Consider the following 26,333-nt stretch of genomic DNA (forward strand, 5'->3'; position numbering starts at 1 on the left):
GAGTTCCCTCTGTGGGTTTGATGTTCACTTAGGAGTGTGTCCCTTACCTCTACTTAGAAGAGACTGGCCCTGGGGCCGTGTGTGGTGGAACAGGCCTTTAATCACAGCACATGGGAGGCCGAGGCAGGTAAAAACTAAAAGAAAACTGTGAGTTTGAGCGGATCACCAGATCATAGATCAGTGGTTCTCAACCTTCCTAATGCTGTGACCCTTTAATAGTTCCTCATGTCATGGAGACCCCCCCACCACCACCATAAAAAATATTTTCATTGCTACCACATAACTGTAGTTTTGCTACTGCTATGAATCGTAATGTAAATATCTGTGTTTTCCAATGGTCCTAGGTGACCCTGTGAGAAGGGTCACAACCCAGATGTTGAGAACCAGTGACAGAGAGAGTTCTCAGATAGCCAGGACTATGTGGAGAGACACTATCTTAGCTGAGAAAGAGAGAGAGAGAGAGAGAGAGAGAGAGAGAGAGAGAGAGAGGCCCACATGTGGAAATGCGTTCCTCTATTTCACTTTGCAGCTGTTTCTGTTCCACTGGGCCTGGTGGCATGAGCCTGGAATCCCAGCATTCACCAAATCCAGGCAGAGGATTAGAGCTCAGGATAATCCAAAATTACTAGCAAGTTGGAGCACAGCCTGGACTACAGGAGACCATTCCAAGAAATTAAAGCTACAACAACAACAACAACAGTGTTTGAGTTCCAAATAAATTTTTGCCTTAAAAGAAAAAAAAATTGACCATGCACAAAACCTGGTTTTTATTTAAACTATGTGAGACAGTACACGTCGCTGAAGAAGTGTGAATCTTATTTGTATTAGATCATCTAGTATATGTATAAATGCCATTTTGTAATTCTGGGATTTTGTGAATTCCCTTTAACAGACCTGACATTTTAACTGTTTAAATATATTGTGATTTTTCTTTGCCTTGCTGCTATAATTCTGTGTCTGGTACTTTGCCCACACCCAGGAGGACTTGCAGGGCGAGAGTTCTCCGTTCTGCTTATCTTGAAATGCCTCCCTTCGTCACCTTCCCTGGAATGTCTGCTAAAAGCTGAGTTACACTGAAGGAAATTGAAACAGTATATGAAAGAGGTGTGGCTTTCATGAAATGGAATTTGTGGAATGCCCTTATTCTGGACGAGTTGCAGGCTTCCAGATTCCACAGAAACCCAAATAAAAACAGTCATATGCCAGTTAAAACAAGACTTCACTCAGTCTCAGAGCGGCCTCTATGCCTCTCGGTGGCATGGTCCTAACTTGAACACTGTCAAAACTCAAAAACCACAAGACTACAAATCTGACCATAGAAGAGGAAACAACAGGGTTCCTTCAAGCCACGAGCTCTGCAAGTACCCTCAGCACAGAAGTTATCTGAGTAAATCAGTGGTCAGTTTGATAGAAGAGAAATTACCGTCCTTTACATCTTCATCCTCCGAAAGATCTTACTGGGCCCGTTGTGTTTAGAATGAGAAATCATGAACGAGGAAGCCGTTGTAGTGTGACAGACATGGAAAGGTCTGTTTGTTCCTCACCCAAAGCCATAGTCTGTAGCTCTACATCTTACTAGTCCTAAAACAAGAAGAGGAACTTGCAGGCGGGAATCATGCCTTTCCTTTTCTCTATTGGTGGCACCACAGACCAGCAGACAGTGGGTATGAACTGATAGTTGTTCCAGGAGAGGGTGACACAGACTAGTGCTCCAGAGAAAAAGTTTACCCAGGACTCAAAACTCATGTCGATGATACTGTCTCAATAAATACAATAAAGGATGTTTTAAGCAGGAAGATGTGATTAGCATGTGCAATGTTACAAAATATCTGCTCTTTTCTCAAGTCTAAGGGCGCTTATAGATATGTCATGTGAATTTGTAAGACACATAAGAGGAGTGCATCATTTTAGACTCAGATATAGCTACTGTTAATGTTTTTATTTATTTTCTTCTGGATTATTTAGTTATTCGTATTTTTATACAAATTTAAAATCATAATTGAATTTTCAGAATATACCAACCCTAAGTAGAGCATTATTTCAGTAATTAAAGGTAAACTAGAAATGATTAGCCTATAGCCAGCTTATAAGTAATACATTTCACTTTTCTATAGTACAAGCTCCCACCACGCATTGATGCACCTTGCAGTCCTGACACTCAGGAGCCCAAGCAGAAGGAACTTGTGTTTCAGGTCACCCTCAGTGACAGAACAATAACTGTCTCATGGCAAAGAAACAAACAGCAATTAAAATGTTTAGGGTCACTTCAGAAATTGTTGGAGCTTCTGTCCCACACTCAAGCCAAAAATTAATTTAATGGTCTTTTCATGGAGCTCAAACAGCAACTTTTAAAATAAGCATAATGATATAATCCAAAGATACACTAATTTCATACTCACCTGCTGAAGAATGACAGTGGAAAACATTAAAAGTCATTCCCTGTAATGAAATCATTATGTTTCTATAAGAGCAAAAAAACTCTGTTGCAGACAGGGAAAGCATGGCAATTCAAGACATGCTAGAGTCTTGAGTTTGAGTGGAGGCATTGTATGGCATGCACCATGTGACGTGCACAAGTGGCTTAGAATCTAGACTGAGGTGATGTCATGTGATGCAGCACGGGAGAGCACTGCCACAAACAGCTTCCATAGACGTTTGATTTTGAATTATTGTTTTGGCCATTGTATGTTCAGAGACCTGGATATGGCTGCCAGCATTTCATGATCCTAACATTAAGTTTCATGACCCCTTTGGGGGTTGGGACCTATGGTTTAAGAAGCTGGGTTCTATGCTAAGGCTTCTGGTGAGAATACGTCTGCAAATGTCTTTTGTTCAGATGATTTAACTTAAAATGTTTAACTAAGGGGCAGTTGTGGCAGCATCCAGAGCGGCATCATGAGCTGACTGATAAGATGGTGGGGAGAGTTGGGAGTTTTACCCTTATGTAAGTTACCTGAACTGTCAGCTGCCCATCCCATGGCAAGGCAGACACACAGGACACTGTCAAAACCAGCACTCTTTTATTAGAATCAGGAAGACACTTGGGATGTATACCAAAATAACACAAACCCACAGGCCATACTGAAGATGTACACAGAGGAAATCAGAAGTGAATAGCCAAACAGCAGTAACCTATTTTCTTTCTCATCTCTAACTCACTGTGGCGTGGGATTTCTTTGGAGCCAAGATGTTGCCTTGCCCTGTAAAATAGTCAAAGGTATGGCTGTAGGAACTGAAAAGATCCCTTTGAACCACTCTGAAAATTGTACTTGGCTTAAAGGAGTTAAGCACGTTTCAAAGGCACTGGCTGTGAATTAGGTGTCAAGGAGACTGGTTGTGGTCCCTGGCTTTTGATCACTGTGCCTCAGAAGTCCCCTCAAGGCTTGGGATATTGAGATGAGGATCCCAAGAGTAAGTGGACCCAGATGCATATTGCACATATGTTAGTCCTTCACCTAGATTTTCTGATAGAATGATTATAATATCTCTATAAGCAGATAAATAAAAAGCCAAACAGAATGAGTAACGTGCAAGGAAGAGCAGCAGCAAAAGCAAGTCTAGCTAACCAAGTACTACCGAAGAAGACTGACTCTAAGAGCACGCGAGGGACAGAGGTTTCAGTTGGTGATGTTACATCTTTTACAAGTTTTGGATGTTGGGAAGTGCTGTGGGATGGTCTGTATGTCAAATCTGTTGCTCTGATTGGCCAATAAATAAAACCCTGATTGGCCAGTGGCCAGGCAGGAAGTATAGGCGGGACTAACAGAGAGGAGAATTGAGAGAACAGGAAGCTGAGTGAGAGAGACACTGCCAGCCACCATGACAAACAGCATGTGAAGATGCCGGTAAGCCACGAGCCACGTGGCAAGGTATAGATCTATAGAAATGGATTAATTTAAGCTGTAAGAACAGTTAGCAAGAAGCCTGGTACAGCCATACAGTTTGTAAGCAATATAAGTCTCTGTGTTTACTTGGTTGGGTCTGAGCGGCTGTGGGACTGGCGGGTGTCAGAGATTTGTCCTGACTATGGGCCAGGCAGGAAAACTCTAGCTACAGAAGAACTCAAGCACTGCAAATATAGACATGGGAATGAGGTGTAGGAAGCATTACGGGGAAAATGGAAACCTAACGTTATCACTGCATTAAGAAACATTTTAAGGATTTGTTATGAAAACTCAGTTAACAACGTAAGCTCTAAAGAGGTTCATCTCAATGATAAAACAACCATCTGTTTTAAAATGGGCAAAATACTGAAGAGATACATTAAAGAGATACCAGTGACTAATAAGCACATTAAAAGGTACTCAGCAACGTTTACCATACAGAGACATGCAGGCTCAAACAATAGTGAAATATCAATATATACTTATTAGAATGTCTATAATACAAGCCTGTATGTCTGTAATAACGAGTGTTGACCAGGGTGTGGAACAACTATAACATTCATACATTGTTGGTAGAAATATAAAATAATGCTTTGGAAAGTGTTTGGGATTTTCTTGTAAGGTTAAACATAAAGGCTTACTGTAAAACCTGTCAACTAACTGCCCATTGAAGACAAATTAAAACTTACATCCATACAAATATTTGTATGTTATTATTCATAGTAGCATTACCCACAGAGGGCAATTGATGGGAACTATTTAAATGTTGGTTAGCATTTAATGATGACCAGACAAATTAGAGTTTGGTCATAAAATGGAATGCTACTCAGTAATGAAGAGGAACTACTGAACCATGCTAAAAACATGTATGAACCTCAAAAGTATCAAGCTAAGTAGGAGACAAGTCCTTAAGATCACATAGAGTATTATGCCATTACATGACATGTCCAGAATAAGCAAGTATCTGGAAAAAAGTACATTAGTGGCTATCTGGAGGTAAGGATGGAAACAAAACTTATCATAAATGGCAAAAATAGAAAACATGTAGCCTAAATAGATTACTAAACATAGTTATTGGGACCCAGAATGGGTTACTCAGCTATCCTGCTTGGAGGCAGAGTAATGAATGAATTTGGGAAGTTTAAAGACCTATCATCTTAGAAAATACAAGGTAATGGGGAGGAAAGATGGTATGAATCAGTAGATGTTACAACATAAATGGGAAAATGCAGGACCCACAGGAAAATGACCACTGAACTTTGCAAGGCAAAATGGTCCTTCAGGTTCCTGCTTCACAGAAGAAACTTCCAGACATTCTACAGGACACAGAGAAAAAAATGACTGAGAGACTAGGCCTATGGGCTGAAGATGAATGCCCCAATGTTGCAGAGGAACTTTGGGTAACTGTCTAGGCAGGCAGCTGTCTCTGTCATTTCCAGAATTTTGGAAGTTGCTTACAATGCTCTTCCTATTTACTTGGTAATATTATATCCTTCTGAGGTCTTTGATGTAGTTGAAGATTAGATAGTTATAATTTTCCTTGGTTATGATAAAAGATAAATTAGATATGAAACCTTTTAGACTCACAAATATGGGATACATAGAATATTTTCTTTAATTTTACAAAATACAAATAGACTAGATATTGTAACTGTGATTCTTGCTTGATAATTGTTATGATATGTAATTTTACTATGTTAAAGTTAAAACCTTCCTTTCTGATTAGACAGAAAAGGGGAAATGCTGTGGGATAATGCTCTTGTAAATTGATTTAATAAAATGCTGATTGACCAGTAGCCAGGCAGGAAGTATAGGTGGGATAAACAGACAAGGAGAATTCTCGGAAGTGGAAGGCTGAGTCAGGAGACACCAGCCTGTTGTCCAGGAAGCAGCATGTAATGGCACATAGGTAAAGCCATGGAACATGTGGTGACATATTGATTAACAGAAATGAGCTGAGTTTAAGTGTAAGAGCTAGTCAGTAATAAGTCTGAGCTAAATGGCTGAGCAGTTATAATTAATATAAGCTTCTGAGTGATTATTTTATAAGTGGGCCACGGGACTGCAGGGGCTTGGCAGGACTGGAGAAAAACTTCTGGCTACAGGAAAAGTTTGTTCAGAAAGGTCTAGAAATCCAAACCTAAAGACATGGAATAGGGGTTAGGCTATGGTTTGCTTGTTTTTGTTTGTTTGTTTGTTTTGTTTTGTTTTTTTGAGATTGGGTTTCACCCTGGAGTCCAGGGTAGCCTGAAATTCACTATGTAGCCCAGACTAGCTTTGAATGTGTAGTAATGACTGATCTCTTACCCTCCTAAGTGCTGTGATTACAGGATCGAGGCACCGTGCCTCTTTTAGAATTGAGGTTGAATGAGAATCCATTTACTTGGAGTGAAGGTGAGGAAGTGGAAGGTCGGCTTTGTTGTTGTTGTTATAATTTGCTTCATTTGGTTCACTTTTAATCCTTGTGGAGAGGGATGCAGGAAGAACAAAACTAAAACGGAAGCCAAAGCCGGGAGCCACAGCTTGGTCCTGGGTGTGGCGGTGGGTGTGGGTGAGTTACATTCATAGTAAACCAGGAAGAACTGAAGCCTGGTCTGTGGGTTCACTGTTCAAGATAACGTCACCACATAACACCAGAGTAGATAGAGGACTGTTGCCTGGAGAAGCACAGATACAGCTAAAGACCTCTGGAGATCCCAACAGCAAGCAGAACCTGAGCTACAATTGGGCTTTTTATCTGAGGTCCTCTGCTTTCCCAGTTCAGTGCTCTTTCACGACAGATTTGTATAATTCTTTTGCACTGTAGTTAAGATCATTTTTTCTTTTCTTAAACTGGCGCTGTGTTCAGGAGCATGCCCGAGTACAGAGAGCTGCAGAAGAATAGCCTCAGCTTAGAAGAGCAGCCCTCATTGACATGGGATAGTGGAATGCAAAAATAAACTGTGTGCAACAAAGCTAAATGGGAGACCATCTGAATGAAAGATGTTCTGTCGTAAACCCTTCGTTCCAAAAGAGAAAGATGGGAATTCCTGGAAGGATCCATTTTTTTTTTTTTTTTAATCAGCATTTGTGAAAACTATCTAGTGGATGTTCCATGAGACCATCTTCAGTCTGGATAATGCTATTTTTAAAACAGGGTCTCATGTAGCCCAGACTGGCTTTAAACTCGCTGTGTAGCTGAGGATAACGTTGAACTCCTGATCCTCTTGTCTGCGCCTCCCAGGTGCTAGGATCACAGACACTGACTGCCCCACATGGTTTATGTGGGGCTAGCGCTTGAACCACATACATACTAGACGAGCCCTCTACCAACTGAACCACATCTCCCGCCTCGGGTAACACTATTGACTTCAGAATTTAAAAGTAGAGTTGAATCCTCAAATAGAAGGAAGTCCTTTGGTTGGCATAGTGTGTTCTGTAGAAACTTTAAAAAGCCATCGAAGCGATATTATCTAGAATCTACATGTGGCAATAATGTGCTTACCAAGGCTGTTTCATTTTGCTAGGAGTTACCATAAATAGAATCGGAAAATGCCCGAAGTGGCCAGCCTGTAAGAGACAAAGAGAAAGATGGAAAGGCTAAAAGCTAGAAGACAGAAAAGTGGAAGGAACACCTAGAAGCTGAGTAAATGGATAAAAGGAAAAGAGAAGACCAATGAGGAAAAGAAGAGAGCCAACACTAGCTACAGTTCCCCAGCGTGGATTAAATATGAACATATTGGTCAATAATGCTGCCATCTTGTTTGTGAACCTTTTCTTTTTACACAAACCATTATGGCATGATTGCTTTTTAGTGAGACTTCACTCTTCATAAAATACTGTGGTTATTTTTCTCAGTGAATATATGCTTCTAAAATATATTTTTAAACATTTGCTTGCAGGGCTAGGTGCATAGATCCGTGACAGAGTGCTTGCCTAACATTGTGAGTCCTTGGGTTCCCTCCTCAGCCCTGCAGAAAAGATGATGATGATGATGATGATGATGATGATGGTGGTGGTGGTGGTGACAACGATGAACTCCATTTAAACTTAATCTTGTAAGAATTTGACTTATTTGACGTAAGGGGCACATGAAATGCTTCATACATTTTTTTGACATTATCACTTTTATTTTGTCATATTAAAAATCTCAGAATTAATAATGTAAATACTTTAATGAGAAAAAACAAAAAGCAATTATTTAATAGCCATTCCCATATGAACAAGAGTTAGAAACAAAGTATGTGACATAGGCCTGTTCTGGGCTCTGCTAAGGAGGGATGGAAAGCCTGATTATGGAAAGACTTTGATTAATATTCCTTATTGTCTAACAGTACTGAGGAGGAGGAAGTATTCAGAGCTAAATGTAGGATAAGACATGAAATCCTGTCTCAAAAAAAGCATTTAGAAATATATAATAATCGAAGAACCATACTATTTTTGGTTTCTTTTTTTCCTCAAGAAAATGCATAAGCATGGGCAGGCGAAGCAAATATTTACCATCTACAGTGGTTTATAATAAGGAGAACTGACAGAGCCTTAATTGCAGAGTGATTAGCTACCTTATTGTTGATTACAGAAAGCAAGCTCGTATGCTGCACCAGTTCTTTAGGATGGCCCCTGATGTTTCAGATTCAGTTATCTTGTTGCCAGTGACTCACACTTACATACCAGAGAGATGTTATGTGGAGAAGTGTGGGCTGTACGCTGGGAAGGACAACTAAATCAACTTTTATAGGCTTTCCCCCCCTTAAAGTGATTATCTCAGCTGGTACTTCAAAACATAATCTAAATCCTTCTGTTAGTAATAAATCCTAGAAATCCATAAAACCTAGAGTGTTTCATATTAGCAAATATTTACAAAGCTTTGGACCAATAATCATGTATTTTATCATTGTATGGAGTCAAACACACATTCATAATTTCCATCTGGAAGAGCTCACAATCTGAATTTGGTTTACACTAAGGATGAGAGAATTCACAAAAATTAAAATAATGTGCCCGTGACCAGACAGTCAAGGAATCCTTCCTTTAGTCACCTTTTCAATTATTTTTCAGCTTTATAGAGTTAACCTGATTGGGGTTGATTAAATTCAAGCTGCGATCTTTCATAAAAAAACGCAATGGAGGGTCCGGATGGCCTAGCAATACCCCCTTTTGTGATGGGAAATAACTTGAAGACCTTTTTGTCTAAAGTATTTGTGCTGGTGGGACCTGAGTGAATTATTATTACCTTAAGAATAAGTCTGCATTACAAATACTTGTTAGAAAATAGTGATTGTTTTATAGCAGAGTGCTACTTTGACAATTTCAGTTATATCCTTGGACTAGAGTGTCAGGAACATGACATTTTGAAGCTGGACTCTGATGTCATCTTTGGGATTTCAGTCTGAAATTATGGTTCTGGAGAGTCAACAGGACAAGGCTCAGTGCAACACAAAGCCAGGAAGGTCAATGTATTATTTCTCCTCCTCTGTCCCATCCCCATACTCATGATTACCTTAACTATTGTCAAAATATTTCCTACCAGAACGGCCAAGACGCAATTAGCACTCTTTCTTCAACTATCATTGGGAGCAGAAAACCAACCATGAGGAAAGCCCTATGCATCTTAACTCAGCAGAGGGCTGCGGGAGCTGTTTATAATGCCATCATTTTTCATCTGCAGGAGTAAAGCCCTATCTTGCCATGCCTTCCCGAGTCACCCGTTTTACCTGTCAGAGACAGAGGATTCTAGTGGGCAGGTGGGATTAGGTTAGGAGGGTTGGAAACAAGTTGAGAAATGCAGCAGGAAACGAGACAATATTGCACGTGCTTTTGAGTAGCCATTTCTATCATTAGCCTCCATCTTCGTCGTGTATTTTGCCTGTAATCAAGACAATATTCCGAGATAGGCTCTTCTCGGAAAACCCGGCTTGTGCGAGCTAGGCAAAAATACTGGTTACTTGCGTCACCAGTGGAAAAGTCCTATGTGTGACTTTGTGTGTGTTCTTGGTGGAGGCTACCAAAGACAATGCTGTTATGAGCAAAGATTCCAGCAGGGGGTGGAACTGCTTCTATAGGGTAAGTTCCTGTGAGGACACCAGAGTTCATGCATTTCCAACAGAGGTGGAATTCTGGTAACATTTTTATGACTGACTTATCTTTCGGTTCAAAAACAACAATGCAAATTAATACTCTGTTAGGATATGTTGAAGAACTAGACATTTGTACAGACCAATATTTAAATTAAAACCCTAAATGCCCGACTGGAATGTTATTCTGCCCTTTTCCCCCCCTCAAAGTTAAAAAAAGAACAAAGCTCTGGGTGATTTTAATTATCCAGTACAGCAGAAGTGTTTAAATTTTTAATTCTAGATAAGAAGAGTAATAGACGTGAGAAAGCTGGGTAATATTTATTCCAGCACATTCCCCCACAGTACCACGAATGAGTTTCAAGACCATTTCCTCATGTTTCTGAAAACAGTCACTTTTGGGTGGGGAGGGTGTTTCAAAGCTCTGGTTTATGGGATGGCACCCCTCATACACTATTAAATGCCTCTCACTTATAAATAAACAGACATTATCAATCACAGAACTCTGGCCTCTAACCCCCACTTTCAGATTTCTATGGCAACAGAAGACCACGCCTCGTTTTTTAGAGAGAAATAAGAAACAGACAGACAACAGCAGTGGTAACTTTGTAATTAGTAAATAGTTTACTATTAACAATAGGCAGACTTTTACATTTCCAGATCTTCTAAGTCAAGATGGATGATGCAGGACTAAAAATATCAGCTATGAAAATTATTGCTTGAAAAACCATGGCAAAATGGGTGGGTGGGGGTTCCTTTATTAATAAATTAGATTTCAAGTCCTTTTTGCGCCTAGTATCATGTCCTACAACTGAAAATTACACCTTCTTATGCTAATATTTTCCTTTATGAGTCCTGATTTATCTGACTTCAGATATGCTGATAAATACCCACGATTAAAGACTTTTCTGGTTGTTTAAAAGTAATTCCAAAATTTTCTCAGTATGGGTACCCTATAGTACTTGATATTTTATTCAGGTTATGTTTTTTAACTGGCTCCATTCATTAAGGGCTTTTACTACAAAGATAAAAAATACACAAAACACATTCAGCTCAAGCCTACAGAAGGGATTGGTGCCTCATCTTCCAAATCTCTGAGTTCTCTCCTTCCCTGCTAACTTCTGTGTTCCCTCCATGGCAAATGCTCCTCAGCTCTCTCCCCTTGCAGTGTCTGTAAGCATCCGCAGACCACAGACTACCCTTACCTTTAAAAGGAAGGAGTGCTGGGATTAAAGGCAAAAAAAAAAAAAAAAAAAAAAAGGAAGGAGTGAACTATACACAGAGAAATTAAATGTCGTCTCTGCTTTTAAACTATTTTAACTTTAACCTTTGAGGAATTCGGACAGTGGAGGGACACGGGGAAGGAACAAACGAACAGATCTTTCTGCTGGAATATTCTGACAGATATACTGACAAATATTTTCTAACAAATGTGTACCAACAGACACTTTTTGTTTTCTTTCCTGACAGAAAACTGTAAATATACTTCTGGGTCTGGGTGGTAGCAGCTATGCCATTATAAGAGTAAAGCGACCTTGGCTAGCTTCAGTACCTTATGTAGCATAAGAATAACTTGAATTCTAAAGCATCTTTATGTTTACTGCCGATAAACTATTTTCAGTGCAGGAAATAAATCTTTCCCCAAAGAGAAATTCTTCCCCAAATTACTTTACATGAACCAATGAGTTGGAGCAGATTTATGCTTTTCCTTATTCTTCTATCTTCTGGCAGCTCCTGTAACATCCCCGTATAAAATTGGGGTGACCTTGGGAAAGTCACAGTTTTTTTTCAGAGATTAAAGGCCGTGATTTCTATCGTTCATTCTCTCTTTCTATGCACAGAAGAAAAAATACATGGAAAGCTCAACGTACTCCCGAACTTGTGATATTTCTAGAAGTCTCAAAAAAAAAAGGCTGAATACATTTTAAAGCAGTATCATGAAAGCCAGGAGGCAGATAGTTTCTGAAGTTGAGCCGATTGTGAGCTGGGGCCCTTGGGATCACCCTAAACCACCCAAATCTCGGCGTCTCACTCAACTTCCCTAAGAATGGCCAGGGATCGAGGGCCTGGGTCTCTGTGTCGTGCCCGCGGAGGAAGGACTCCTCTTCTTGCCCTTGTCTAGCTCTGGCTTCTGGCTGAGAGTAGCTCCATTAGCAGGCAGGACTGGCGGTGTGTACACACACACACACACGCGCACACACACACACACACACACACACACACACACACACACACACACACACACGAGGCGAGTCCTGCCACGGAGCTCCGGTGCATTCTTCCCTCCTTTGCATTCCTCAGTGCTCAGAGGGAGATCGTAGCCTCCAAGGCTTTAGAGGGACTTAATCGGGGAGCAGCGCTGGGCTCCCGGGCCATGCCTCGCCACGGCTCACACCGGCCCAAGTCCCTCCGCAGGACTCGGAGTTAAAAGCGCCGGACGCCGGAACGCAGGCCAGGGAAGAGGGCCGGGGGAGGCGCGGCGACCCTGCACGGCGGCGGCGGCGTGCGGGCGCCTGGGCGCGTGGAGGATGGGACGGAGGCGGAGCCGAGGCGCGGAGAAAGGGGCGCGCGGAGGCAGGGCGCTCACGCCAATGGGTAACCGGGAAAAGGTGAGAAGGAAGGGAGGAGGAGCGGGGACCAATGGCCGGGAGAGGCGGGGATGGCGGGGGGGGGGGGGAGGAGGGGCGGGAGCCAATGGGGAGCCGGGGGCCCCGAGCGGGGACGCGGCCCCGCGCGCCCCCCCCTCCTCCCTCCCTCCCTCCCTCCCACCCTCCCACCCTCCCTCCGGCGCGGCCGCTCGCGCCTCCCCGGCTCCCGGGAGACCAGGGCAGGGGCGGGGCCGAACCGGGAGCGCGGGTCGGGAGGCGTCTCGGAGGTGAGCGCCGCGGGGCGGGGGGCGGGGGGCGGGTGGGTGGGGAGGGGTGTGTGTGTGTGGGGGGGGGGAGAGATTCTGGGGCGGGCACGCACGCGCGCCCCCGTGCTGCCCGCGCCGCCCCCGGCCGGGTGTGTGTGTGTGTGTGTGTGAGAGTGTGGGGGGGGGGGGGGCCGGGCGCGCGCGCGCGGGTGCGCGAGGGCGCGCGTTCCGGCGGTGCGCGCCGGGAGAGATGCTGAGGTAAAGTTCGGGAGAGGAGAGAGAGAGAGAGAGGGAGAGAGGGAGAGGAGAGCCGTCAGCGCGAGGGAAGCCCGGGTGGCCGCCATTACTGAGCGGAGCGCGACGGCGGGCGCGGAGGGCCGGGGGGAGGGTCGGGGCGGCCGCTGCCGGCGGGCGGGCGGGTTCCCAGGCAGCGCGAGCCGCCGCCGCCGCCGCCGCCACCACCGCGGGGCTCGGGCTTTCGGGGCGTGTGTGGCGGCGAGGGCGGGGGGAGCGCGCCGGGCGCGAGAGGCGAGCCGAGAGTGGAGGAGGCGGCGGCGGCGGAGGCGGAGGAGGAGGCGGAGGAGGAGGGAGCGCTCCCCAGGAATGTCGCTGCCGCCGCCACCGCCGGGGCCGCTGCCGTTGAGGAGGCGACGGAGGAGCCCGGCGTTGTTAGGTAGGAGCGCGAGAGCCGGCTGCGCGGGGCCTGCCGCTCCCCTCCCCTCCCGCCCGCCCGCCCGCCCGCCCGCTCGCCCTCCGCCGCCGCCGCCGGTTGTAACCAGTTCAAGGGGCTGGGGCCGGGCCGCCGCGGGGAGCCGGGCGGCTGAAGGGCAGAGAGGCCGGCGACGGGGGCCGCTTTCTCCACAGGTGACCGGGCCGGGGTCGGCGGAGGCCTGCTGCCGCCGCTGCCGCTGCCGCTGCCGCTGCCGCGGGGCGCCCAGCTCGCGCCGGCCCCGCCAGGCGTCCGCTCCCCCGCGCCACCTTCACTTGTCCGGGGCCCGGAGGGTGCGCGGGGAGAGGAAGGTGGCGGGGTCGGCGGCGGCGGCGGCGGCTGCTAACGAGTTCCACCTGGAAGGGCGAGCGCGGGGGGCGCCGAGAGCCGCAGAAACCCGAGCTGGGCTGCAAACTTAACCGCCTTTCCCGGGGATCGGCCCTTTCACTTTTTTTTTTTTTTTTTCCTCCTTATCGCCTCGACTCCTCCCTAGCTCCACGGCCACATTCCCATCTGCTCCCAGCCCGGGGTTAGGGAGTGAGAAGTTGCACTGCGCAACCCAAACACCACGACTCCTTTCCGTGCGGTGGCGTTGGGCTGCTCCCCGGGGCTCTGGGCTTTGATCCCGAGTTTTCTTTCGCTGGAATAACCTCTAAAATTTCCCTCGGTTCCCAGCAAAGAAAAAAAAAAAAAAAAAGTATCGGGGTGGGGGTGGGGAGCGGCTCGGGAGCGCGCGTGCACTTATCCACACAGAAATACACTCGCTCACACCCTCCCTCTCCGGCGTTATTGGAAATGCAAGTGAGGTGCAAGCTCTGTGTGTGTGTGTGTGTGTGTATAGCTGAGGCTGAAGGGTGCTAGAAAGTAAGGACAAACTCTTAGGACGGCTGATAAAATTCCGAGGAAGTTGCAGGGGAGACGTTCGTACTTTTACCCTAGGATGGAAATCCAGTTTGGGCCAGCGCTTAGCAAATGACACGTAAAATGTACTAAATCTGAACCAAAAGAGTGAGAGGAGAGGATTTTTTGGAAGCCTTTCTAAACTTAAATTTTATCAGTCTACTTTTTCTTTTGTGCAGGTAGGAAGCAAGGGCATTTTTCAGACTGGTCCAGTGTGAAACAGTGACTTGCCTCTCTGTTTACTGGTGTCTGTGCATGGTGTCTTCTGCAGGTGTTTGAGGTGGGAATTGCCCACTCTACTTAAATCCAAATCCAATATCCAATTTGAACAGGATGTTAGGAGATGTTTACCTGCATCGAGGAGACCACTCACTTCATGGACTAATTATCTCAATCTCCACTTAAAACGATTCTTCCAACAACCATTCCTGAAAAATATTTTGGTTTCAATATGGACTTAGGTAAAATGTGTTTGGAGATGTTTTTACTGTCAATTCCAGTTTATACTGCATGGTACTCCTTTTCAGTATTGTTACATATTGATATTAATATTATAGGTAAACTACAGCTTCAAGAGAAATTTCGCTTTAATTTTAAATTTCTCATTTTGTGCTCTTTTGTCCTTTGTAATTGCCCCACATTTCTCTTACCTATAGAAGGTAGAGCAGAGGAAGAAAGTTATAAGTGTGGGTCACAAAAACCTGCTAAGGCATTAGAGAAGTTTATATAAATTGTGGATTGAAAGGCTAGGGATATATGGGCTTTTTAATGTCAAGAAATTGATCTGATTGATTTAAAGCAGAATCCAACAGTATAGGTAATTAGATAACTATTGATTTGGTTGTCTTCTCTAGGTATATTCTTTAACCCAGGTCAGCATGCCTATACCATTCTTTGCATATTCATTATTAAGAGCATTGAGAGGGGGCTTGGTTACATGTGGATAAAAAAAAATGTCACAAAATTGTGCTTATTAGTTTTCTAAAGTACCCTTTTCCATTTAAACTGTTTTGGTAATTAGATTTTTTTCTTCCTGTGGTGCTGGACATTGAAACCAGGACCTTGCACAATGCTCTACCGCAGGGCTATATCTCCGGCTCCTTTCAAAATCATCCCAATATCTGAATATCTTGATTTTCTTGCATGGTATTTACCTTGACTATTTTGGAGACCCATTAGAATGGCAGATGTAGCACACTTTTGTTGGAGACAATAATTTTCACCTTGAACGTTAAGGTTTTTTATGAAATAAAGTGCTGTATTTGCTTTTTGGGGGTTATTGACGGTTATGGTTCAGCTTTGAATAATAGTTATGTAACAACCCCCCCTCCCCCCCCCACACACACACCGCTGGGAATTGAACCCAGGTCCTTGAGCATACTAGGCTGTCACTGCCAACATCCTTAGGCCTTAACTTTTTTGATTGAACAAAAGTGTGTTTCATGAATACTGTAGTAAACTTTTCCAATTGTTTATTTGGATTACTAGGTTTTTCTTTGCACATCAGGAAGGCACTGTGGTGAATTGACTCAAGAAGCATTCTGTAGTGTTGTTTTGTGTTTGTAATATTAAGTACAAGAAAGAAATGTGTCTAGAAGAATAGTGAAGAAATTTTAATAAAGTCATATGTCATCCATTTGGTAATTTGTATAATGAGCCCTTTAAGTGCAAGGCTTTGTTGATTTTATCAAACTAGGGAAAAATGTTAGTGTGTTGGGTTGGTGTAGAGTACTTATCTAGCAAGTATGGACAGGGCCCTTGGTACATTCCCTAGTACTGCAAACAAACTAGAATGAAAGGCTAGACTTTTAAGAAATCAACACATGAATTTAAAATACGTTTGTTCTTTGAATTTCAGACCTTCCCCTGCATGCCTTGAGACTTCCTCTGGCAAGTCTCCCTCCCAAACTAAGGCAGTTTCTGTCTTTAACCCATGAAAGTAGTCTGTATTAAGAAGTGTTAAAACCTCTGATATATTATTTATTAATCTGATTATTTTTATTTAGCACTTAATAACATGCCATGGGGATAAAATGATGAATTAGAGGTAGTAACTCTAAAGGACTAACCAGATGAAGAACCTGAGGGACAGAGAAGAGAACAACTCTTTCTGTCATTGTCTCTGGGAATCCTTCACAGAAGAAAACCTTGGGAGTTCTTTTTACCCCCTCTGGGTTCTGGAAGCTGACTCTCCACAAGGCTATGCAGTAAAACACTAACTTTTAATCAGAATTAGAAGTTAGGAAAAGTTATATGTAACTATGACTTCATAGTTAAAACATGACTAAAATTTGTCATATTTTTTTCTCAAGCTTTTTTGTCATACAGAGTTATTGTCAAACCTTAGTTTTAATTTTATCTCTTAACTTCAGATTAATCTTATTAACTTTAGCAAATTTATTGAGTACCTGGGCACTGTCAGTAATACAAGAAAGTGTGTTTGAACTATAGCCTTAACTCCTGCTTGGAGTTTATTTATTCTTTATTTTGAAGCCCCCTTTCCCATGTGTGTGTCTATGCACATGTGCATGCAGATGCCCTTGGAGGCCAGAAGAGGGCATCAGCTCTCCTGGAGCTAGAGTGGTGGTGAGCTTCTGGGAACCAAATTCCCAGCCTCTGTAAGAGCAGTACCTGCTCTTAACTGCTGAGCCATGTCTCCACCCCTAGAGCTTATAATTTTGAGAGAAAGAAGGAATTTGAGACATGGAGCAATATAAAAATACTTAAATGTGAGTCAAACACATAACAGGTGAATTTGGCTACAGGATAGTACATTGCTGATTTAAAATTTGATATAAAGGGTTGGAGATTGGGCTCAGCAGTAAGAGCACTAGCTGCTCTTCTGGACTAGTCCCAGCACCCATATGGTAGCTAACATCTGTAACTCCAGTTCCAGGGGAATCTAATGACCTTTTATGGCCTCTCTGGGCATTTCATCCACTCAGTACACAGACATACATGCAGGCAAATTACCTGTACACATTAAATAAAACTTAAAAAAAACATAAAATATGGTATAAAGAAATTGCTATAAAAGAGGTACTATCTGAAAGTAGTATATAGTAAGGATAGTGAGGAGGAAAAAAAAGACATTGAAGTAGTAATGACTGTGGACCTTAAAAGTGTGGGGAAGGTGTAGGCCAGATTGGCAAGTGAGAAGAAAATGCAAAGTACAAGTGTAAGAACATCAGTTTGTACCTCATGAGTAAATTGAAGTATTAGGAGAAAATACAAGAGTAATAAAGAGATCGTGGAGAAATAAACTGTCTATTCTCACTGTATTTGACATCAAATTGCCCTGGGGAATTCTTGGCTTCTGGTTTGGTATAGTTTGTCCATTTTCTTGTTGATTATGCCCTTTTACTGATTAAATATTCTGTGTTTACTATTTCTATGTTTACCTTTTCAAAGCCAAGGTGACACTTCTTTTCGGCTGTTGACTATTTATTTATTTATTTTTTGGTTTTTCAAGACAGGGTTTCTCTGTGTAGCTTTGCGCCTTTCCTGGAACTCACTCTGTAGCTCAGGCTGGCCTTGAACTCACCGAGATCCGCCTGGCTCTGCCTCCCGAGTGCTGGGATTAAAGGCGTGCACCACCACCGCCTGGCTTGGCTGTTGACTATTTAAAGAAATGGCTGGTGTATGGGATTCTTCAGATATTTCTAAGAATACCAAGGAGGTCTTAAAATTTTCTGAACTTTATGGTCTCGTTAGTCATCTTGCCCTTACCGCATTTCATTACTGAGTTCCGTGTCTTAGGAGATAACACCTAAACTGATTAGCTTTCCATTGAGAAACACTGACTCATTTATTTCATGTGTCTAGTGCCAGGCACGCAGTTCTCTGTCTAACATTGTTCTTCTCGGTTCTGAGACGTTCAGGTGCTTGGACTTTGTAAGCCCATCAGGTTCCATCTTGTATTCTACTTTTAGACTCTGCTGTTTCCTTTTACAAGATCTACCTCCTGTTTGCCCTTTTAAAGGATGTTTTAAGCATATTTTGTATCTAACTGTATTTGTCTGCTTTCCTATCTGTTGCTGTGCTCAGTTTATTCCACATGAATCACACATCTGGAATGTCTTCTCTTTGAAAACCAAACCCCATCAAATCTTTTATTCAAATCTTTTTTGCTCACAAAAATTCTTCATCACAGGGCTGGAGAAGTAGCTCAGTGACTAAGAGCACTGGCTACTCTTGTAGACGACCTGGGTTTGATTCCCAGCGCATACATGGCTGCTTACAGTGGGCCTGGCACCCTCTTTTGGCTACCACAGGCACCGATGCACATGTGGTGCATGTACATACATACAGGCAAAATACTTAAACACATAAAATACAAATAAAAAATTTAAGCCTTATAAACTTTGGCCTTTGGGTCAAATCTGGCCTATTTATTTCTCTGTAATGCAATGCCCTTTTACATTGTGGAATAGCTGTCAAAATTGTAAGAATATTTTGGAGTGTATGAAAATTATATAGACTTCAAATATCTGTGTGTCTAAATAAAGTTTTATTATAATATCTCAAGATCACTTTCTCAAGTAAGTAGTAGGACAGATATTAGACAGTATGCAAAACCTACTTAGTGCCTAACTCATTGTGGAAAAACATTTTCCAAACATTGGCCTATTACAGCTTGCAATTTACCTTTCATTATTTGAATTTACACTGCGTTTTTCAACTCCCCGATCTATGTCATTGGTTTTATCTCCTTAGTACTATAAAGGTGTATGTGTATGTGTTTGTGTGTGGGGGGGGGGGGGGCGGTGTTGTTAGTGGTATGAAAGTCTTTTTTAATTTTTTTTATATTTATTTATTTATTTATTGGTTTTTCGAGACAGGGTTTCTCTGTGTAGCTTTGCACCTTTCCTGGATCTCTCTCTGTAGACCAGTCTGGCCTCGAACTTACAAAGATCCACCTGCCTCTGCCTCCCGAGTGCTGGGATTAAAGGCGTGCATTTGTTTATTTTTAAGACAAAGTCTCATGTATCCCAAGTTGGCCTCCAAGTTGCTCTTTAGCCAAGGATAACTTTGAATTCCTGATCCTCCTGTCTTTGCTTTCTGTGATTGTGTTATGATTACAGGTACATATCACTGTGCTTGTTTATTTTTTAGAGTTACTGAGGCAGTCTCTTTTAGTCCAGGCTATTCCAAAACTTGCTGTGTATACAAGACTGGATGTGCCTTCTGCCTCAGCTTCCCATATGATGGAATTACAGACATTGGGTCACCTTGACCAGCAAGAGTCTATATATAGTGTGGAAAATGTTTTTTAACCTTCTGACACCTTTTTAAAAATGTCCAATATATCCCTTCCTGTGATTATTTGGCTTGCTACTATTCCCATCATCAAGTTTCCCATCAAAAAAAATTATGACACCGAGGACCACTTAGATGGCTCAATGTTTATAAAGGTGCTTGCTGTCAAGCCTAACCTGAGTTTGATCCCTAGGGCCCATATGATGGAAGGAGAGTACTGACTTCTGCAAATTTTCCTCAGATCTATACACACACCAATGGCATACATGCCCACACACACATACAAAATGAATGTAAGTTTAAAACATTGTGGAACCTTGCTTACAATCCTTCACATAATGAAAATGATGGGTCCTCTTCTGTGTAGCATTACAAATACAGAGAGTAAAAGTATTTCCTTCTCCCACTTTTTGGTGTTTCCAGGAGGGGTGAGCATATTCATAGTACTGGCTTTAGTGGATTTCTAGAGCCTTTGGACCTGTTGAGTCTCTGCCATAAGCTTAAGCAGATAGTGGCTAAACATAGGCAATACAGCTTGTTCTCTCAGGCTAACAGAAATGAGATGGTGTATGCTTTAATTTCTGCTCTAGAATAAGGAACAGACCAGTATAAATTTGGAATAACTTTCTTGTAAAAGCATAGGAAAACATGTTATCAGAGAAAGATGTAGATTAAGTAGTAAGGTCTCCAATTAGTTAGTTTGGGAATAGTTCAGCTGGCTTGGATTTGCTTTCGTCGATGAAATCTCTCTCCTGCCCCCCCCCCCATACCCCAAACAGTAATTTGAAATGTCAAAAGATAGAAATAGATAAAAGTGGAATTACTTTTGTTGACTAGAGCTTAGGAAGCCAGAGTCCCTGCTTAGATCCCTTACCCTCCACCTCCTGGAGATACTGTACTATTTATAAACCTATAGTGTATGTTAGTGATCAAACTATAGGCCTTAGAAAGATGCTGGACATTTGAGATGAAAATATTCTTTGTAGATTTTTTGGCTTACAGCAGTGTGTGGATTTATATTAATTGTGCCAACAGTTGGGACTTACTTGAGGATTTTATAATGGTTTTAGAGTTGTTTGCATTGAGCTTGGAGGTTGGGTCACTTATTACTTGGTAAAATTTATTGTGTTCCCCATGTATGTCAGGTTTTCTGGACAGGTATTCTGGGAGCTTGGAGACTGAGTAAAAACAGAAATTCGAGATTTTGCAAGCTAGTTACTACATAACTGTGTAAAGTTTTGAAAGGTTCTCTTCATTCACTTTAATTATAGTCTTATCTAAAGACCAATTCATAGAATTGACTTCTCGCAGCTACATTACATCTAAAGAGCATGTGCTTTTGTGGCAGAAATTTTGCTTCAAAAGTAAAATAACACGTGATTGATTTTTACTAAGTATTACATTGTTGAATTACTTAGGTATCTTACATATGCTAAAATGTTACCTATTTTTGTTTATAACATTGATAAATTTGTCAACAAGAACTAGCACCATTAACAGAAGTACTGTATCAAGTTTACACTAATTTTTTTAGTATGAAATTTTCTCCTTTTTTCTTAGGTTATTCTGGACAAATTTGCCTTAGCTTGATCTTTGTGTTAGGTCTATCTTTGTGAATGATCTATCTTTAGTTACATTGGGGTATTTAAGATTGAATTATTAAGTAATTATAAAGTTATTTCTGTATAATCAGATCTTAGAAATGTAATTTCCTATAATAAATACTGTGACTTTAAAAAAGACTAATATTTAAAATCAGTTACATTCAGGATTATATTTCTTATTTTTAGGTTTTTAAATTTAGCTTTCATTTCATGTGTATGAGTGCTTTGCCTGCATGCACCAATATGCATCATGTGCCTTCAGTGCCTGTGGAGGAAGAAGAGGGTGTTGGAGCTCCTGGAACTGGAGTGATGGGTAGTTGTGAGCTGCCATGTGGGCACTAGAAGTGGAACTTAGGTCCTCTACAAGAGCAGCAAGTATTCTTAACTGCTGAGCCCTCTCTGAGTGTCACTCCAGCCCCTATCTCTGTCTTTCTAAAATTAGTTTTAAATATTATAAAAATATATGCTTATTCTGGCCAAATACATTATTATGCATCATAATTTACCTTGATTCAGATACCTTCATTTTTGGAAAAGTTTTCATCTTAATATTAAGATCTAGGAATCAGTTTTGTGAAGTACTTTTAGGCTTATGGGCTAGACTAGTGCAGTGAACATAGATTTGTGCCTTTTTGGCTCTTTAGTTAAATCTAGACTGAAATGGGAGAAGGGTAGAGTTAGTGACATGATTATATGTTATATAGTAGTTTGGGAAATACTAGTGAACGTGCAAAGGCAGGAATGTGTTAAGCATGTTGTGTGCCTCAGTGTGACTGAAGCAGAATGAGAATTTGGGAAAGTGTTACTAGAGCAGCTCAGGTATGAGAACACTCTGGAAGGCAGATAGTGTAGTAGCAGAACATTAAAGATTTGGCTTTTCCTTTGAAAAGTACTGGAAAGTTTTAAACAAAAGGCTCTGGTTTATATTTTAGCAAGAACCTGGTTGCTCTGATATTAACAGACCAGAGAAAGGGAACAGAAATTATGCAAGGAAGTGAAATTGGAATAATTTACCAAACATGATGATGAATGGAATCTAGGTTATTGTAGTAAAGGTGTCAGAAACTCCTAAGTTATATGTGTACTTTAAAGATAGGACAAAGTACAACAATGTAAAGGCATAAACATTTTGAAAATTATACTTTTATTACTAATTACAACAATTTTATGAAAAGGGATTAAAATTTTATTTAAAGGTTAATGGTTATAGATTTATGTGTCTTAATTGACAGAAATTGTGTGTATATGGAATCCAGTGTGGCATTTTAGTATATATGATAAATGATTGGATCGGGGTAATTGACATATCTCTGCCACCTTGGGCCCCCTTTTTTTTGTATTGAGAACAGTCAGAATCCCTTGTATTGGTTTGCTGTTTAATACTGTTATAAAATGTGGTCTAAAGCCAACTTGAGGAGCAAAGGATTTATTTGGCTTATACATTCCAGTCACAGTCCATCATTGAGGAAATCAGAGCAGTAATTCAAGAGGAACAGAGGCAAGAACCATGGAGGAAACTTCTAGGCTTATTTCCCCTGGCTTGCTCAGTTACCTTTCTTATACAGTCCGTGCTCATTGACAGTCTAATGGAGGCAGTTCCTCAATTTCACTTCTTTCTTAAGCATGGCAAGCTAACAACCAAGATTGGCTGTCACAGGTGTGTTACTTTGACACACAAACCCATCACTGTGAAATCTGTAACCCTTCCTTTCTTTGCTCCCTGTGGCTTGTGCTAATATTAATATCATAATATAAAACACAGTCCAACTTTTAAGTCTCAGTCTTTAATATTTTCAACACATTTAAAGTCCAGATTTTCTTTAAAAATCCCAAGTCTCTTTTTTTAACTGTGGATTTCTGTAAAATCTAAAATAAATGATGTAATTTATTTTAAGAGGAAAGAAGAACCTAGACACAGTTCTAATCAAATAAAAGCAAAACCAAAGTCCAACGAAAGCTGTACGTCTTAACATCTGGGATTCACTCATGAGCTTCTGGGCTGCAAAGGGCTTAGATAGCCCCACAACTTGATTCCACCATTCGCAGCCCCTGCAGCTTGTCTCCTAGTCTCAGGCCAAGTCCACTATGCACCTTACACTGTCCTTGGTCTTCATCCTATGGTCCTGGCATCTCCAGTATACTAGTCTCTACTGTAACAGGCTGTATCTTTACCAGTGACCTCTCTTGGCTTCATACAGTGTTAGCCACAGCTGCTGTCCATGACTGTTTCAGTCCTGGGGTTTCTACTGCAGCTGAGGCTGAACTTTGACCAGTAGCCTCTCCTGCCTCTTTTCAGGGAATCTTTGACCTTGCCATATAGTGCCAGGCCTCAGCTGGTCTCTGTGACCTCTTCATGCCTTCAAAACCAGTACCATATGGAAGACTTACACATTGCCAAGTTCTACTTTCAGCTTAAGATAGAGCTCCTACCCCCACCCTCAACTGTGTGCTGACCCTGAGGAACTACTTCCCAGATTTCACCTCAGTGATACTGGTCTCTTACTGATCATGGCTAATTTTTCAGCACCAGCTAACCAGCATTGATTGTCCCAGTAAAGCAAAGATTTTACTTACATAGATTCTTAATTAAAATATCACAGGAACAGCAGTAGAGTCTTTGAGAGACTCCTTCCTATGAAACTTCACAAGCCAGGCCTTCGTCTGCATTTCTGTCTACATTTACATCTTCCAAGCTCCAGCAACAGTTCATTAAGTTCTGAATACTCAGTGGTTTTTCTAGCCAAAAGCTCCCAAATGAGCCACAATCCTCCCCCAAAACAACATGGTCAGGTTCATTACAATACCCCACTTTCTTGGTACAGTTCTGCTCAAGTTAGTTTCTCTGTTACTGTGATAAAACACTGCCCAAAGCAAACTTGAGGAAGAAAGGGTTTATTTGATGGGCAGGTTACAGTTCATTATTGAGGGAAGTCAAGGCAGGAACTGCAGAGGAAAGCACAATAATGGCTTATTTCCCCTGGCTTGCTCAGCCAGCTTATACAACTCATGCCCACCTGTCCACAGTAGGTAAGGTCCTCCTGTGTCAATTAACACAGTGTCCCACAGGTATGCCCACAGCCCAGTCTAATGGAGGCAGTTTCTCTATTGAGGTTCCTTTAACCAAAATTAGCTATCCACATCTCTCTGTTAGCTATTTTAAAATACGTAATTGTCGATTGATTAGTCTGCTGTGGTGTAGAACATTAGAAGTTATTTCTACTATCCAACTGTACCTCAGTACCCATTAACTGTCCTCTGTCCATTTTTCTCTACCCTTACACTTTACCCAGGATCCAGTTAGTAGTAGTATAGTCTCTAAAAATACTTTAGGTTGAATTGTGAATTCTTAAAAGTCTATTTTTCATTTTTCCTAGATTTCTTGTATAGTTTTTAATTTGTAAAAAGCCATTTCATGTTATTAAGCCTTATTTAAAAGAGAATGCAATATATGAATGCCCTAGTAAAATTTTAGAAAACTTATAGTTCTAGGAAATGGCTTCATTTTGACATAGAGGTATATTTCACCCAAATATATGTATTATCATTAATTTCTATAAAGATAATTGACGTTCTTGACATAACTTTCTTGACATAAAACCTAGGTTTCTAAGATAGTCTTAAAGGAAAATCAGAACGCTCACTGTGTACTATTAAAAGCAAAACTGATTGAATGTGTAAAAACTGATCCCAACTGTGTATTTTTCATGCAGGCCATTACTGTTTTCTTGCTTTCCTCTTAAGTAAAAATAAGTTTACTAAATGTTATGAGACAAGTTACTGTGTATGAAAGTAAAGTTTCAAGAGAAATGAAGCTATATGCGTTATTGACCCAGTAACATTATTACTGGTCATATTTGAAAGAAAGCTTCAAATTAAATCTAAACACCACCTTCATAGTTGAAGAGCAGTGTGTTTGGATCATTAGTTTATTAGAGACTTTGCCCTTTGCCCTTAAAAATACCAAAATCATGTTGACTAATTAATGGAGGATAATTTTGATCTGGTTGTTAGAGGCCAATGAAATTCAGATGATAATACAATTTTATTTTCTAGACTAGCTTTCTCAAACTATTTCTCAAACTAAGATTTCTGTGTTAAACTTGCTAGTAAATAAAGAAGACTCTGATGAGAGTTGAGAAAGTGAGACCTATTTGCCTAATATTATTGTTTCCCATTCCTAGGTGAATTTTTCAACCATAATTAAAAAACCACTATGTGATGATTCATGTCATAAGCTCTGGAGTTGACTTCAAAGTAGCTTACCTGAGCTCTGCTAGAAGGATGGACTAGGATATTCCTCACTGTGTCTAATTGGCAGTTTACTCTCGAGAATTGGTGTGAAAAACCATAAAAGTTATGGAAACTTCCTTATTTTTAATATAAATTTTATATTTATGATTCAGAAATCGTCACTGTGAAATTAATTAGGATGTGCAGAAGCTTTAAAATTAAACCCCAATTGATTCGGCCTCAATATAAGAGTTTTATTTACCTTTTAGATAAAAAGCTTTTCACTTCCCAGTGACCAATGATATGATGACATATATAAAACTCAGGTATACTCATTTTCATTTAATATTATCACCCTTTACTTTTTTTAAACTTTCAAAATACCTTTTATGGTAATGCTTTCTTCTATTTCTTACATTTTCATTTTAAGCTATAGAGTACACTCATAAATGTAAATATGTATGTATACTTATATGTATACACATATGTCTGTGTATGTATATAGGTGTATGTAAATATATTTTTACATATATGTCTATGTGTGTGTGTGTGTGTGTGTGTATTCATTGTTTTGGGGTTGCTATAGGAGAACAGAAAGAAATTTGCTGTTTGGGGCATCAAAACCAGGGGCCCATAAATATTAGGCAAGTTGTCTACCACTAATCTATGTCTCCCAGCCCCAAGTCTGAACTCTCAGTAAGCCATGATATCTAGAGTTACACTGTATTTGGATAAGCATATGTAAGAGATATTACTAAAAAGTATAAGCATTTTGATAGAGAATAGGTTATAGCTGGAGTTTTCTCCAGTCCTGCCTGGCTCACAGTCAGGACAAATCTT

The 26,333-nt window shown here is 41.3% G+C and overlaps 1 protein-coding gene across 4 annotated transcripts in view; it reads left to right on the forward strand.

Moving 5' to 3' along the window:
* The first annotated feature begins 12,703 nt into the window (after positions 1 to 12,703).
* Arhgap5 (Rho GTPase activating protein 5) overlaps positions 12,704 to 26,333 on the forward strand; it is an 83,125-nt gene continuing 69,495 nt past the window's right edge. The window contains exon 1 of one of the 4 annotated variants that reach the window (XM_052738513.1): positions 12,704 to 12,812. The gene's annotated coding sequence lies outside the window, so the exon portion shown is untranslated. Of the gene's footprint in view, positions 12,813 to 12,961; positions 13,050 to 13,346; positions 13,465 to 26,333 lie in introns of those variants that run through there. The other 3 variants (XM_052738512.1, XM_052738515.1, XM_052738511.1) reach the window with 3 other exon arrangements.

The sequence above is a fragment of the Peromyscus californicus genome, unplaced genomic scaffold (assembly GCF_007827085.1).
Source record: "Peromyscus californicus insignis strain IS unplaced genomic scaffold, ASM782708v3 Scaffold_15__1_contigs__length_86483966, whole genome shotgun sequence".
NCBI classification, from domain to species: domain Eukaryota; kingdom Metazoa; phylum Chordata; class Mammalia; order Rodentia; family Cricetidae; genus Peromyscus; species Peromyscus californicus.